Here is a 14,552-nt window from a genome sequence, read left to right as displayed (position 1 = left end):
TTCTTACACAATAATGAAGCTATGCTGAACATCATCCTTCTGTATTTGGCATATATTGGCTGCCGATGAGGGCAATCCTATCTTCATTGTATATCATTGTTTATACTCTTTTTCTCATGCCAGAGGTTTTAGTTTTCTGTAAAGGAATCCTATTGAGATGGGTATTTGTCTGTCCGTCCGCATATTTTCTCTCCGCCCTCAGATCTCAAAAACTACTGAGGCTAGAGGGCTGCAAATTTGCATGTTGGTCATCGACCCTCCAGTCATCAAAACATGAAAAAATTCCAAAATTGCAGCCCTCTAGCCTCAGTAGTTTTTATTTCATTCAAGTATTATGAGTAATGTATAGTTTTTCCATATGATTATCATTATTATTAGTTACGAAAAGTCGGGTTTGCTATTTCAATTTAATAAATTCATGTTTAATAATTTACTGTATGGAATTGAAGTGTTGAGCTTTTATTTATTTTTTTTTTTTTAATATCTTAGGTTACCAAAATGCATTTAATTTTGTGGAATTCACGTTTGTTCTTTAGTTTTTGTTTATTTGTACACAAAGGTTTTCTATTTTGGGTATTTAAACACAGCCTAATGCGTAGATTCATTGAACTGAAGCTCGAAGTTTTATTTTTCAAAACCAAGGCTATACTAAGAGAGAGAGAGAGAGAGAGAGAGAGAGAGAGAGAGAGAGAGAGAGAGAATTTGATGGCCTGTGTAGCGTTAAAACATAAATTTTGGTGGTTTGGTTGCTATAAAACCATGCTTGATATTTCTCTTTAAGAAATTTATGTTTTATATATTGATGACACCAGTCTTTTTACTTATTATTTTGGTTACGTTGGGTACACAGTTGGCAATCCGGTTTAATAAAACTCAGCTCCTGGTTTTGATTTAATTGACCCACTAGTGTTGTTTCCCTTTGAAAAATCCAAACTTTATTTTTTTATTTTCCAAACTTAAAAGCTTGAGTTTCTAAACCTCATCCCAATTTTTTATTTTTATAAACCCAGTCGTTCACCCCAGTCATGATATTTGTTTGCAGAACAAAGTTCGGCGTTTCGGTTTATTAATTTCAAGTGTAAAAGCAGATACAAGTTTACTGAACCCAGGCTTGTAATTTCAGTTTACTGAGCTTCAGCAAGTTTCGCTTAACTAATCCCAAGCTTAATTCCGGTTCACTGAATCTAAGCTTGAGTTTACTGAACCCTAAGTTGATATCTCTACTTAAACCTAACGGTTTCAGTTTGATATTTCGTTTTACTAAACCTGGGCAGGATATATTGGTACACTAAACCCAAGCTTGTAATATCACTTTAAAGAACTTCAGCTTCATATTTCTGCGTTGAAAATAACCATTTTAACTTTGTTCCCTGTGAGAAGGGCCTCTTCTTAAATGAATGCGGTTTCCTTTCACTGCGAAGTTCTCGTTTGTTTCTCTTTGGTTTATTGACTTTTATTGATTTTCCTATTTACAGAGTCATCGGTAAATTTCTCGCTATTTGTTATTTTCCCCCGTAGGGTTCCGTGACGTCAGTGCACCTGACATTTGCACTGCAGGCGTTACCCTAGGATCTTTGCAGCGTCCCTTCGGTCCGTAGCAGCATTTCATTTCTTTTACTGCACCTCCATTCATATTATCTTTCTTCCGTCTAACTTCCACCGTCTCTCCAGTGCAACTAAGAGTTTTTCCTCCTGTTACACCTTTCAAACCAGTTTACCCGCAATTTCCATTTCAGCGCTGAATGACCTAATAGTTCCCAGCGCTTGGCCTTTGGCCTGAATTTCATATTTCATTCCGGTTTGTTATATTCTGCCAGCTGATGGAAGTAACGTGATTACTATACCGCTGGTCGTTCGCATTGCAAAATTCAACAACGTCAGGTCTGGATAGTACTTGGATTGGTGACCACAAGGAAAACCAGACACCGTCGGACGATTCATTATTCGTCATCCTTGAGTTTCCAACCGACTTCCATTTGAGTTTTCATTTATTTATTCCTTTTTTGTACCTTTTTCTTATAGTTTTACTCCCATTTATACTTTCTCTGATTCAAAATAACTTTTACTCCTTTGAGAGGTAGGTTTTTATTAAGATTTTGGTATTTTAATCCACATTCCGCCTCCTCCTCCTCCTCATTTGTGTGTGCGTGTGTTTGTGTGTGTTGGGGGTGATGGGACAGGGATAGGTAAGGGCCTCCTTGGGTTTGCCATCCCATTGGCATGTTGACAGTTTTTTTTTCTTTTGATACAGGTGTTTGTTATAATCATATACCTTGCGAAAATTAGTCCGCTGCTACATGCTGTATTACCCTGTTACTTTCTTGTGACCCGATTTGATTGCTTTCGTTTCTCATGAAATTCATTGGAATTTAACGTTCTCCATCTCACTCCAGTGCTACCAAAGACTCGGTTGTTTTCTACACTATATGTAATTTGGTTTTGCTATTTGTTTATTTACTGTTCTTTACTGAAGCTTTTATTATTATTTCTTGTTTAGTATTCACGACGGCGCGGAAAATAATTCCAAGTAGTGTATAAAAAAAGACAACGGATACTCCGAGAGGCATATGGGTAAAAAAAAAATGAGTTAAGGCGATGGAGCTTTGCATTTGAAGTATACCTGCAGTCTTTGTAAAGTGGCATTACAGATCTTTTAAAATGTTATTGAAGCCTTATGAGAACTTGAGATTATCAACATTCAAAACACTGCCGGGAGGAGGTTTCCATATTTTATTGTACAGTGAAAGGTAAAAAAAAAAACAGAATGCTGATGCTGCGCAAAACGAGTTACACCCCGGTAGCGAATGGGGAGGGAGGGAGGGAGGGTTGATGGGGCCATCAGTACACCTCACGCGGAGAGCAGTAAGCATTACGTAAGACTCTTTGCAACGTCCCATTGTCCCCTAGCTACATCCCCTTTCATTTATTTTACTGTACTTCCGTTCGTATTATCTTTCATCCATCCCACTTTCTACCCTCTGCTAACAATAGTGCAACAACGAAGTTTTCCCTCTTGTTACACCATTCAAACATTATTACTCTGAACTCCCTTTCCAGCGCTGAATGACCTCATAGGTCCCAGTGTTTGGTCTTTGGCCTAAACTTCATATGCCATTCCTATTGACCACCATTGTTTGGAAGAAGGAACCCACCACTTCCAGCAGTTTTATGGAGACATTAAGGACCTTGGAGGATTTTAGCTTCGGCACAAAAGGTACCAGAATGAGGAGAGGCTTCATGGATGATAGATTTTCGTCAGATGAATCAAGTATTAGAATAAGCTGATTAATGCTAGGCTCTTTTTCCTGGCCATCAGTAGAGTATGAACGTTGGTATAACCTAGCAACCTCATCTTATAAATCAAGTTTTTTTTTTCTTATATAGATTACAGAACATTATGATGGCCCCAAAACTAACCGAGAGGAGCAAAAATTAGAAATTGAAACTTTCATCAGACGTTAAGAGTCTGATATTAAGGGCAGTTGGTTACAGTGGTGACTCAGAAACTAAGAAAAGTGCTTGTCAGAAAGTCCGATACTGTAGAATTCATCAAACTATTCATTCCTCTATTTTGTGTCAAGATTTTCTCGAATTTCAGTCCGATTTTCGATCATTCAGACTCACATATCCAGGGATTTCAGTAATCGCATTTTGATAATCCTTCCTCTTAAATGATTACAGTCATCATTCACATTTCCCCTTGGGTGTGGGGGGGAGTGGTAGTGCACCCCAGGGTGCGCGCTGAAGGCACTACTTAAGGTTCTATGTAGAGTCCCTTCGGTCCCCAGCTTCAACCTCTTTCATTCCTTTTACTGTAGCTCCATTCATATTCTCTTTCTTCTGTCTTGCTATCCACCTCCTAACAATTATTTCGTCGTGCGACTGCGAGGCTCTCCTCTTGTTACATCTTTCAAACCTTTCCATTTTCAGTTTCCCTGTCAGCACTGAATGACTTTATAAGTCGCAGCGCTTGGCCTTTTGGCCTAAATTCTATATTCCTTACCATTTTTTATATTCTGCAAAATCTATTTATATATTTCTTGTTTTTTCCTTCACGACTCTTCACTTGCAGTGTTGCAATTCGCAAGTTAGGAGACAGTGGCCATCATCAGTGCTAATTTTAAAAAGAAATATCTAAAATTTTCATTCTTACTTTAGTAAATAATTTTTCTGGCTTAATATCACCCGGCAGCGTCCGTCACAAATTAGTGGTCTTTTGTCTCTTTAAGAAAACATTCTTCATCTCTCAGAGTTTTCTCGGGATTTTCGCACATTTTTTTGTTTTTTTTCCCTTCCCAACATCCAGGTTAGATGTACAAGTAAAGAAAAAACAAAAAGTTTAACATTTTAACATTTTTCTCATTTTTTACCATTTAAACCTGTTTAGTACGTATTTATGTATTATATATATATATATATATATATATATATATATATATATATATATATATATATATATATATATATTTATTTATTTATTTATATATATAATATTTATTTATATATATAATATCTATATATATATATATATATATATATATATATATATATATATCCTCATGTGTGTGTATGAGTCCTTATGGCCATTTCCGTAGAAACAAACAGAATGGAATTTATTCGTAATTGTATTTTTACAGTCGTACATAATACATTATATATATATATATATATATAATATATATATATTATTATATATTATATATATATATATATTGTATATTATATATCATTATTGTATATTTATATTAATAATTGTGAGTGTGTAGTGTGTGTTTTGTATGTATTTTCACGTATTTACACTTACATGCAGACATACACAACCCCAAAATACCTCCCCCCTGTTTCCAAACGTCAACAGACAGACAGACAGACAAACATCGCGACTTATATTTAATTACCTTAATTATTTTTCCCTTCCCCAAGTAGAATATTTTCCTTTTGATTATTATTATTATTATTATTATTATTTATTATTATTATTATTATTATTATTATTATTATTATTATTATATTATTATTATTATTATTATTATTAATAATAATATAAATGGCAGAATTCACAGATTTGATTCTATAAAAAAATTCTTTCAATTCTCCTTATGATTTGTTTCCTGGCACGCTGGTATTATAAGGCAGCTGTCCAATATCATTGTGCTGTAGGTCGTCAACGGAATTTCTGGCTGGTGTTATCAAAGACAACTGGTTATCAAGGACAGGCTGGGGTCGTCAGGGGTCTATCAGTGAATACTGGATAGACCCTTGACGACTACGGCTTGTTCCCGACCTACGAGACATACCTGTATACCTGTTGACGACCCCAGCCTGTCCCTGATAACCTGTCGCCTTTGATAACACCAACCCGAAATTCTGTTGCCCACCTACAGCACAATGAATATTGGACAGCTGCTTTATAATACCAGCGTGCCAGAAAGACAAATCATAAGGAGAATTGAAAGAATTTTATATAGAATCAATTCTATGATTTCTGCCATTATTTTTAATAAAACATGTTTGAAAGATGGTCTGTTTCCAGCATATTATTATTATTATTATTATTATTATTATTATTATTATTATTATTATTATTATTATTATTATTATTATTTCCCACTGAATATCCTAGGCTTATTTGTAGCCCATTTTCCCAACTCCCTATTCCCACCTCCTTGTTTAACATTCAACCGCTTGTTATACACAGAGTTTGATTAAAGCTGCCACTTTCACCTCCACCACTAGAGGAGGCTGCTCCTCATTCTTTCTGTTCCGTTGTGCTGGTGAGCAGCGGTGATGTGCGTCAAAAACATTGCATGTACTTGTGTGCGTGGTTGTGGTAATATGGCTGACTGTCTGAGTGTGTGTGTGTGTGTGTGAATGTGTACTAAAAATGGCTGTCTAGCTGTATATCTACAATATGTATATGTGTGTATAGGTTACGAAGTTCTTCGTTCCCTTTTATTTTTGGTTATTATTTGTTATAATTATTATGGTGGTACTCTTTATCTACACAGCGTTGAGTTTCTATCTCTATTGGGAATTTATCATATAATATATTTCTAATACTTCTCTGTTCTTCTGGACTGCTGTTTCTGCATACTGGCCGATTCTTGATCTTCTCGGTTGGTCTCTCAGGATGCAAATCACGTAGAGAAAATTTGTGACTTCGGTTTCCTTAAGAATTCTGGGCAAGTTAAACACCACGTTTTTTTTTTTTTTTTTTTTTTTTTCCTTAATTATTATTGTAACACACACAATCTCACTTTCCTATCACACAAGTCTTAATGACACAGGATAAACGGAGTTTAAACCGACACAAGTTATGCGTCCAGAAGTGAGTAGTTAACTGATTCTTTCCATCGTTCCAACTGAACTATCAACCAATTTCTGATTTCTGGCTCCGCCTCTTCTTCTTCTGGATTCCTTTTAAGCCCACCCTAATTCTTCAAAATTGAGTAATCTTTAACGCCTACCACTTCCGGCGACGACAGGTAACAAATCAGGGTGTATGCTGTGAGCAGTCGTAAGCTAGTTCCACCCACTTGTTATTCGTTGTTCCGGGGTCAAAGTTTACGTCTAACAGTTTGTATAATCGATCCCCCTTTTCGTTAGTTTTTTTTGTCTCACTCAGTCCCTTTTCTGCGTTTTACGAGTGTCGTATCGCAAACATCCTGGTTTGCGTTTCTCTTCTACTTCTCTTTTGCCTTGATCTACTAAAAACTCTACTACTATGAGATTCAGGGCCTCAGTAACACGGCTTTTTCGCAATAACTTTTTATCTATGCATTTCATAAATATAACGCTTATTCAGAATACACATTACATTTGACTGTATTCTGCATTACGTAGGTTGAATAAATTTGGTACTTATAATGTAAAAGTGACTTTTTTTGAAGACGGGCCAACTTACTCAGAGAAAAGGTTTCGAACGCACTCGTTACATAATTTATGACAGCATTTCTTCCCTCTTTCTCGATGGATGATTGGCTATACGTAACGAAGGCTATACCTCTGGCAACAATGACATAAAAATTTAAATACAAGCAAAGCAGTACACCTTAATGAACAAACCAACAAAATATGTAATACAAAAACACTTCGATTATTAGACTAACTCCCAAAATAAGTTTCCTAAGAAATTACAGTCTACTTTATAGGTCACAATCAGATTGACAAGATGTAGGGAATATTTGGCAATTTTTAAAAACATAGTAGACAAGCTCGATTTGATAACTGCTATATCCAATGTCAAGCAATTTTTATTTATTGGTTATCTACCTATTTACTGAAAAAAAATAGCCGGTACTGTATTTTGGCTTTAAACCTTCACCAACAATTATCGTCAGAATGATGACTTCATTAGGCTCCATCCACTTTGGCCTCGTTATAATTCAGGATAACACTGAAGGCTATCATGGGCATTGTTGGATTAGAAAATTTAACTTCTGGCTAAACAAACTCATTTCTCGAGTAGTTGTAAGAAGTGCTAAATGATCCTCAAGGATCCCAGCAGTTGGCCTAAACGTTTAATTTCAGTATATTACTGCTATTACTACTGTTGCGGCACTACTGCTACAGTAGTATTACTACGCTAGCACAGATACCCCACTCAAATCTATGTATCGTTCCGCCATTCATAAATTCTTGACTGCTATGGGTTTCAGAGCCGATGGTACAAGGTGAATGAGTTTCTGTCTGGTGGATGGGCGGGGCAACATTTCGTCAAACGGTGTTTACCTTGCTTACGAAATGAATGTTTTTCGACTCTTGGCTCGTAATCAATGGTCATGGCGTCGGCTAGATAATTTTTACTCTATAAAAATTAAAACTATTGGGTTTAGGTTATTGATAATGCTGACAAAATTTGTGTGTGGTTGTAAAATATACATATGTCAACTTTCAGCTACATCCGATGCTTTGATAAGGAGCAAAGTCCAAAAAACCGTGTTACAGAGGTCCTGAATCTCATAGTAGGTGCCCAGACAGCATTTTAGGTGTGGAAGCTAAGATTCCTACTCAAGATGTAATTGTGAACTCGTGAAATAAAAAATATATGATTTTTTTTCTGCTATCTGTCACTTCACTCGCCTGTGTATGAAATGTTTGTGTGTGTTTGTACGAGAGAGAGAGAGAGAGAGAGAGAGAGAGACTGCGTTAGATTTGCAACTCCATCATGAAGACCTCTTCCTCCCATTAGGACCTTACGACAAATACAAACTTTATGCCCTCGTAATCTGTCTATAAGGAACTTTACCTCACATTACCTTTCCCCCCCCCCCCCCCCCTCTCCACCGACTTCGGTCTTGGCATACATCCTCGAGAACATCTTTTCTTCTTCTTCTTCTTCTTCTTCTGCTCTCGGGGAAATAATGAAGAGTTTTGCCAAGAAGAGAATTATGATCGGCGGGAGACCCATCGAGCATTAACTTGACCACCTCCCCCCACCCCACCCCCGCCCCCGCGCCCTCCGTCAAAGCCATATTGCGATTCAGCATTTCCGCCGTCTGTTGACCCAGTTTCCGCTGGCGTCGTCGGTCGGAAAAAGGGACGTCGTCGGAGTCTGTGACGCCTTTCCTCCTCCTCCTCCTTCGGGAGACTGACAGGAAGGCTTGAGAATTCTATTGGAAGGATTTTCACCTTGGGAGGGTTTTCAACATACCGCCATTACGTATCTCAGGCCGACCCCCCTACCCCCCCAACACCCGCACCCCTACCCCCCTCCCCTGGCCCTTACCACCCATCGCCATGATATGAGGATCTCCGCCATCACCAATACTGTGATGGGGATCACCACCATCACCAAGGCTGTGTGTTGAGGATCTCCGTCACCATCACCATCGCGTGATGGGGATCACTACCATCACCAACACTTGTGTGATGAGGATCTCCTCCGTCACCAACACTGTGATGAGGATGCCCAACATCACCAACACTGTGATCAGGATCTCTGCCGTCACCAACACTTGTGTGATGGGGATCTCCACCATCACCAAGACTGTGTGTTGAGGATCTCCGTCACCATCACCACCACGTGATGAGGATGTCCGTCATCACCAACACTTGTGTGATGAGTACATCTGCCATCACTAACAATTGTGTGGTAAGGATCTCCACCATCACCAACACTGTGTTATAAGGATCTCTGCCTCCACCACCATCATGTGATGAGGATCACTGTCACTACCACCATGTGATAAGGATCTCCTTCACCAACAATTGCGGGGTGAGGATCTCCACCATCACCAACACTGTGTGGTAAGGATGTCCGCCTCCACCACCATGTGATGAGGATCGCCGTCACTACCACCATGTGATAAGGATCTCCGTCTTCACCACCATGTGATAAGGATCTCCTTCACCAATAATTGCGGGGTGAGGATCTCCACCATCACCAACACCACGTGATGAAGACGTTTACTACTACTTGAAGGATATTTCTATCGAGAGTAATGCAATAACTGTAAATGTCAGAGAAAAAGCGGATTTACCCAATACAGTCTGTGGACGCAATTTCCTCAACACAGAATGAAGACGATGGAGGAGCAGGGGAAGGAGGAGGAGGAAGGGGGAGTAGGAGAGAGGTCTTTGTACTCGGGGTGATACTTGTTGCTCAACAGCTTCGGGGTGGTTAACGATCGAGCGAAAGGGGTGGACATGATGCACTTGAGAGAGAGAGAGAGAGAGAGAGAGAGAGAGAGAGAGAGAGAGAGAGAGTGCCAGTGGCGTTCCGAATTTGAACGTGTCTTGTATGCGTGAAAGAGGGTTCTTGTATATACTCGCATTTTTATACTTTGTTAACATTACCTAAATTGGAGGAGAGGAAACTGATGGAAAAGAGAGAGAGAGAGAGGGAGGAGGAGGGAGGATGAGAAGAGAGGAGAAGTACATGCATGAAAAAAGGGAGAGGGCGTTTTTGTAACCTCTCATTTTTATCGTTTGTTAATATTGCCTGAATTGGAGAAGATGAAACTGACAGAAAATAATTTTAAAAAAATAACCGTAATATAGATAAATACACATTTATCCGTACTGTAAGTGATTTGTTCGACTAAAGTGAGCTACATTCATGTTGATTTTTTTTAAATGCTTTCAAGGTGTCTTGAATTTTGTCCAATCGCGTATAAGTCAATTGAGAAGAAAGGAGTTGTTTAAAAAAATGAAAAGAAATGCGGTACACGCCGAGATCTAACAGATACCAGACTTGGCCGAGAAAGTACGTATCCCGTCATTGATGCCCCGCCATGATCAAACGCGGCTGGGGGTGTTGGGGGGGGGGGCGTTAAAAATAGCGTGAAAATGGTGTTGGCGGCGGTGGTGGTGTGCGAGATCGTGAGATGTGTTTTAGCAAATGGGGGCTGAGATGAGGTTTGTTAAATGATGCTGCACTTTAAATGTCTTTGGACGAGAAATGCTCCTGCACAGAATGCATTCTATCCATCATGTTTTCCTAACTACCCCACCCCCTCGACCACACTATACTTATCCCTACCTCTCCCGGCCAGTCACCACCAACCCCTCCCCACCACAACCCCTCCCCACCACACCTCCTGATGTGTATGCCATCCGCTCATCACTTAAAAATCTGGTCTCAAATCATCTCTCTCTCTCTCTCTCTCTCTCCACTAGATTTATTTCTTCCCTACGCAACGTTGCAAAATGATGCTTTCATCCAAATAAAATCTGCTTTCCTCTCTCTCTCTCTCTCCCTCCTCCTCTCTCTCCCTCTCTCTCTCTAAGCTGCTTTCTCTCTCTCTCTCTCTCGTCTCTCTCATCTCCCCCTCTCTCTCTCTCTCTCTCTGTCTCTCTCTCTCCTCAGGTCGGAAGTCAAAGTCGATTTGGTCCATTTCGGCGACAAAAATAGAAATCGCTTTCAATCACATATCTTTTCTGCATGGGAGAAACCCAGCCGTCCGTCGTCCTCCTCTTTTCTTCTTAAAACCTCCTTTTTTTTTTTTTAGGACCATTTCTTATTGTCATGTTTTATCAATTTCGTTCCCCTTCTTTTATTTCGGAAAGGTCGTGACGTCGCACTTGTGTTGTCCCTATCGCTTTGCACAGAGGGTCGTGTGTTCAGGTTTAGTTGTTATACAAGGGATTTTAGGTGTGTGTGCTCACAGCCTCCCTAGTATGCTTGTGAGAAAGAGTTTGTTGAACCCGGGGGGGGGGGGGGGGGGGGGGGGGGGGGGGGGGGGGGGGGGGGGGGGGGGAGGGGGGGGGGGGGGGGGGGGAGTGGCGTGGCAAACGCTTGTGAGAAAGGAGAAAGAGTTTGTGGATGGGGGGATGGGGAGCCAAAGAGTCCTTTATTTTTTCTATTATTTTTTTTTCAAATCCCCGGACTTATGTTATATAAGTGTGTGCGTGTGCGTACGCATATGCGCGTGAAGTATCGTTGCGTTCGGGAGATTATGTTTTATATATATTCATTATACCATCCCCATATTACTGTAATTTGATTGCATGTCAAGAAGTAGAATCTGATAGTGACTAGTTTAGTGGAGAAGTGGCATCCGTTTTCTGTAAATTCATAAGTCGCAATAATTCTTGAAGAAATAGGTAGGTTTTCCTTCGCCTCACACATCACATTGTTTTGGGTGAGGGAACTGCACGCATAACGTAAGCACCAAGGCGTCCTTTAGAGAAATATCCCTGGAATAACATTAATGAAAAGGTTAGGGACACGTGTCATCCAATAGATAGCGGTTCCTTTCATCCGAGAACTTCGTTAGAGATTGTAAACACGAGGCGAGGTGAAAATGACTTAGCCGCTGTGAGGAGTTCTTCCGCGTTCTCGCAAAGAGACAAGAGAGAGAGAGAGAGAGAGAGAGAGAGAGAGAGAGAGGAGAGAGAGAGTACATGCATGAAAAAAGGGGAGAGGGTTTCGTTTTTGTAACCTCTCATTTTTATCGTTTGTTAATATTGCCTGAATTGGAGAAGATGAAACTGACAGAAAATAATTTAAAAATAACCGTAATATAGATAAATACACATTTATCCGTACTGTAAGTGATTTGTTCGACTAAAGTGAGCTACATTCATGTTGATTTTTTTTAAATGCTTTCAAGGTGTCTTGAATTTTGTCCAATCGCGTATAAGTCAATTGAGAAGAAAGGAGTTGTTTAAAAAAATGAAAAGAAATGCGGTACGCGCCGAGATCTAACAAGTACCAGACTTGGCGAGAAAGTAACGTATCCGTCATTGATGCCGCCATGAGCAAACGCGGCTGGGGGTGTTGGGGGGGGGGGGGGGGGGGGGGGGGGGGGGGGGGGGGGGGGGGCGTGGGGGGGGGGTTCAAATAGCGGTGAAAATGTGTTGGCGGCGGTGGTGTGTGCGAGATCGTGAGAGTGAGGGTTTTAGCAAATGGGGGCTGAGATGAGGTTTGTTAAATGATGCTGCACTTTAAATGTCTTTGGACGAGAAATGCTCCTGCACAGAATGCATTTCTATCCATCATGTTTCCTAACTACCCCAACCCCCTCGACCACACTATATTATACCCTACCTCTCCCGGCCAGTCTCCCCACCACCCCCACCCTCCTGCCCCCTGTGTATGCCATCCGCTCATCAACTTTAAAAATCTGGTCTCAAATCATCTCTCTCTCTCTCTCTCTCTCCACGAGATTTCTTCCCTACGCAACGTTGCAAAATGATGCTTTCATCCAAATAAAAGCTGCTTTCTCTCTCTCTCTCTCTCTCTCTCTCTCTCTCTCTCTCTGTCTCTCTCTCTCCTCAGGTCGGAAGTCAAAGTCGATTTGGTCCATTTCGGCGACAAAAATAGAAATCGCTTTCAATCACATATCTTTTCTGCATGGGAGAACACGCCGTCGTCTCCTCTCTTTCTTCAAACCTCCTTTTTTTTTTTTTTAGGACTTTCTTATTGTCATGTTTTATCAATTTCGTTCCCTTCTTTTATTTCGGAAAGGTCGTGACGTCGCACTTGTGTTGTCCTATCGCTTTGACAGAGGTCGTGTGTTCAGGTTTAGTTGTTATACAAGGGATTTTAGGTGTGTGTGCTCACAGCCTCCCTAGTATGCTTGTGAGAAAGAGTTTGTTGAACCCGGGGGGGGGGGGGGTGGGGGGGGGGGACAGTGCGTGGCAAACGCTTGTGAGAAAGGGAAAGAGTTTGTGATGGGGGATGGGGAGGCCAAAGAGTCCTTTATTTTTTCTATTATTTTTTTTTCAAATCCCCGGACTTATGTTATATAAGTGTGTGCGTGTGCGTACGCATATGCGCGTGAAGTATCGTTGCGTTCGGGAGATTAGTTTTATATATATTCATTATACCCCCCCATCCCCATATTACTGTAATTTGATTGCATGTCAAGAAGTAGAATCTGATAGTGACTAGTTTAGTGGAGAAGTGGCATCCGTTTTCTGTAAATTCATAAGTCGCAATAATTCTTGAAGAAATAGGTAGGTTTTCCTTCGCCTCACACATCACATTGTTTTGGGTGAGGGAACTGCACGCATAACGTAAGCACCAAGGCGTCCTTTAGAGAAATATCCCTGGAATAACATTAATGAAAAGGTTAGGGACACGTGTCATCCAATAGATAGCGGTTCCTTTCATCCGAGAACTTCGTTAGAGATTGTAAACACGAGGCGAGGTGAAAATGACTTAGCCGCTGTGAGGAGTTCTTCCGCGTTCTCGCAAAGAGACAAGAGAGAGAGAGAGAGAGAGAGAGAGAGAGAGAGAGAGAGAGAGAACGTCTCGCGAAGAGACATAAGAGAATTTAAAAGCTTGTTTAGCGGAAGAACGCGGACAAAGCGTGTTTCTTACGGACGTTTTGATATCGTGTTTACGTAACTTAGGGCTTTTCATCAAAGGCTTTGTTTGTTAGTGAGGCTGAAGCGTTCGTTAGAGTTTGCGTCGAGGAAAACTATTAATATATTCGCGCTAAGATAATGTTTCCATTTGCGTTTCATAAACGTTTATATTCACGCGCAGAAGATGTCAGTGTTTTTAGAAAGGAAAACTGTTGACATTCGCGGGTAGAACAAGCTTTTAGACTTACCAAGGGAAACGTTCCGACGAGTCTTAGTCATTTCGAAGTGAACTACTTAAGCTCGGTATGAAAATAACTTTTTTCCCTGAATAACTTTAGATATTTTGTAAAACAACAACAATAAAAAGACCAAGATCCTTTACGCTGCGATGCATCGGCTCCCGGTAAAATCACCCCAATTATCCAAACGATTTTCAGTTTCTCTTTTTTTTTTTAAGTCAAAGGGAAAAAAATATCGTCATCACTTTCAAATAAAAAACTAGAAAAGGGGAAAAAGAGTGACGTGAACTTCCTACTCTAATTATACCTGAAAAACATTATAATTGACTCGTGAAATTGCTTCCCTTTTTTCCTCTCGTCACTTTTTATTTATTTATCTCTCTCTCTCTCTCTCTCTCTCTCTCTCTCTAATGACGTCATTAATGAGCGTCGTAACCATCTACCTACATGAATCTCTTTGTATGTATGATTGCATATATTCACACGTATGTATGTTTGTATGTGTGTATTTTATTCATACAGAGACAACTTTACCCCGATCCATTTTTCACACTA

The 14,552-nt window shown here is 40.1% G+C and overlaps 1 protein-coding gene across 1 annotated transcript in view; it reads left to right on the top strand.

The window, feature by feature from the left end:
* LOC135204203 (glutamate receptor ionotropic, NMDA 2B-like) overlaps positions 1–14,552 on the top strand; it is a 654,480-nt gene that overhangs the window by 527,523 nt on the left and 112,405 nt on the right. The gene's annotated exons all lie outside the window — the stretch shown is intronic.

This window comes from Macrobrachium nipponense, chromosome 44, assembly GCF_015104395.2.
Source record: "Macrobrachium nipponense isolate FS-2020 chromosome 44, ASM1510439v2, whole genome shotgun sequence".
Lineage (NCBI taxonomy): Eukaryota > Metazoa > Arthropoda > Malacostraca > Decapoda > Palaemonidae > Macrobrachium > Macrobrachium nipponense.
Note: the sequence above shows the minus strand (reverse complement) of the source record. Positions and strands in the feature narration are given on the sequence as shown.